Consider the following 2,825-nt stretch of genomic DNA (forward strand, 5'->3'; position numbering starts at 1 on the left):
AATTGCAATTAAATGCTAACAAGGCAGTAAGTCCTTGATGTTGTTTAGATGTGCCAAATTGTAATTATATAAGTGATTATTGGCTGGATTTTATATTTTCTATTATTATTTAAAATTGTTAGTTGTTGTCTTAGCAAAAAAGAAGGATGCAGTTAGAAAAACTTCCATGAAAATGAAGAATAAAGAAATTCAGGTAGTGCTGAGAAACTGTGCACAATAATAAACAAAAATAATAATAGTAATACATGAATAAACAATTTTAAGTTTGACTGAAAAAGAACATTTTAATGTTCTTTGCAATTTTTACCTGGACAATGATTCGTACATTCTGCAACATTTTTGGGTCGTTACAGCTGTGTCTCCATACCTGCCTGCCTCTCTTCCCCGGACCCAGCATCCCTCCTGACCCTGAACGCACCACGCTGCCTATATCTGGGGGGCTCCTGGTTCCTGGGGCCGACGTGGACCTGGTACGGCCACAGCGTGGGTCCCCCCTCTGAGTCCTGCAGGAGGCAGTAGTACAGCCCGCTGTGCAGGGCGCTGCTGTTGGGGACCACCAGGCTCCCGTCAGGGTGCAGGAACACAGGGTCCAGATCCCCGGGGACACCCCCAGACCGGAGGTCTCCAAAGGGGGTGTGCCAGTACTGCACCTCTCCTACACACAGCAGTGGAAGAAGTACTCAGATCCTTTTACTTTACTAATAACACACTGTAAAAATACTCTGTTACAAGCACAAGTCCTGCATTGAAAATGTTACTTAAGTAAAAGTATGTAAGTATCATCAGGGAAATGTAGTTAAAGTATCAGAAGTAAAAGTACTCCATGCAGAAAAATCCCATTTTAGAAAGTGTAAAGGATCCAAACAGTGTATTTAATGGTCTAAGAGACTTTTTACGTCAATGACAACATCCTGCTAATTACATCCTGCTACATCCTGCTACGTCCTGCTACGTCCTGCTGTGTCCTGCTACGTTCCGTAGCTACGCCCTGCTACTACTGCTACTCTGCGACACAATCCTGCTACGTCCTTCTGCGGTCCCTGCTGTACGTCCTGCTATGTCCCTGCTGTGTCCTGCTACGTCCCTTCTACGTCCTGCTACGTCCTGCTGTGTCCTGCTACTCTGCTACCTCCTGACGGTGTCCCTGCTGTCCTTCGCTGTGCCTGCTGTGTCCTGCTACGTCCTGCTACGCCCTGGCACGTGCTACGTCCTGCTACTCCTGCCTGTGTCCTGCTACATCCTGCTACGCCCTGCGCTCTGCTACGTCCTTCTAGTGTCCCTGCTACTCCCTGCTACGTCCTGCTATACATCCTGCTACTCCTGCTACGGACCCCTGCTACGTCCTCTGTCCTGCTGTTCTGCTGTGTCCTGCTACTGCTACGTCCTGCTACGTCCTGCTACGTCCTGCTGTTCCTGCGTACTCCTGCGTGTCCTCTGTGTCCTGCTATGCCCTGCTACGTCCTGCTACGTCCTCCTGTGTCCCTGCTGTGTCCTTGCACATCCTGCTAGCGTCCTGCTGCTCCTGCTAGTCCTGCTGTGTTGCCTGCTACGCCTGCTACGTCCTGCTGTCTGCTTGTGCCTGCTACGCCCTGCTACTTGTACTCCTGCTACGCCTGCTGTCGTCTGCTACGTCCTGCTACTCCTGCTGTGGTCTGCTGTGTCCGGCCTACGTCCTGCTGTGTCCTGCTGTGTCCCTGCTACGCCCTGCTTGCGTCCTGCTGTGTCCTGCTACGTCCTGCTGTGTCCTGCTGTGTCCTGCTACGCCCTGCTACGGTCCTGCTACGTCCTCTGGTCCCGGCGGTGTCCGCGCTACGCCCTGCTACGCCGTGCTACGTCCTGCTGTGTCCTGCTGTGTCCTGCTACGCCTGCTACGTCCGCTACGTCCTGCTGTGTCCTGCTGTGTCCTGCTACATCCTGCTACTCCTGCTACGTCCTGCTGTGTTCTGCTGTGTCCTGCTACGTCCTGCTACATCCGGCTGCGTCCTGCTGGTCCTGCTGTGTTCTGCTGTGTCCTGCTACGTCCTGCTACGTCCTGCTGTGTCTCTGCTAGCCCCTGCTACGTCCTGCTGTGTCCTGCTGTGCGTCTACGCCCTGCTACGTCCCTGCTACGTCCTCTGCGTTGTACCTGCTACGCCTGCTGACGTCTGCTGCGATCCTGCTACGTCCTGCTGTGTCCTCTACGGCCCTTCTCGCCTGCTGTTCCCTGCTGTGTCCTGCTACGCCCTGCTACGTCCTGCTACTTCCTCTGTGTCCTGCTGTGTCCTGCTACATCCTGCTGGGCTGTCCTGCTGGTGTCCGCTGTGTGTCCTGCTACGTCCTGCTGTTGTCTGCTGTGTCCTGAACGCCCTGCTGCGTCCTGCTGTGGTCCTGCTACGTCGCTGCTGTGTCCTGCTGTGTCCTGCTACGCCCTGCTACGTCCTGCTACGTCCTGCTGTGTCCTGCTACGCCCTGCTACGTCCTGCTACGTCCTGCTGTGTCCTGCTGTGTCCTGCTGTGTCCTGCTACGTCCTGCTACATCCTGCTACGTCCTGCTAAGTCCTGCTACGTCCTGCTACGTCCTGCTGGGCCTTGTAATACCCACAGTGCCCTGCTACGCCATGAACTACTACAAAGAACTACTACAAACTACTATTTTTTGTGACTGTTATTGCCACTCTTCATTCTAACCCCAACCGGTCGTCAGACACCGCCTACCAAGAGCCTGGGTCTAGGTCTGGGTCTGGGTCCCTGGGTCTGGGTCTGTCCGAGGTTTCTTCCTAAAAGGAGGTTTTCCTCGCCACTGTCCCACTGTTGCTTGCTCTGGAGGAAACTACTAGACCTGTTGG

This window comes from Etheostoma spectabile, unplaced genomic scaffold (assembly GCF_008692095.1).
Source record: "Etheostoma spectabile isolate EspeVRDwgs_2016 unplaced genomic scaffold, UIUC_Espe_1.0 scaffold172, whole genome shotgun sequence".
In the NCBI taxonomy this organism is placed as follows: Eukaryota; Metazoa; Chordata; class Actinopteri; order Perciformes; family Percidae; genus Etheostoma; species Etheostoma spectabile.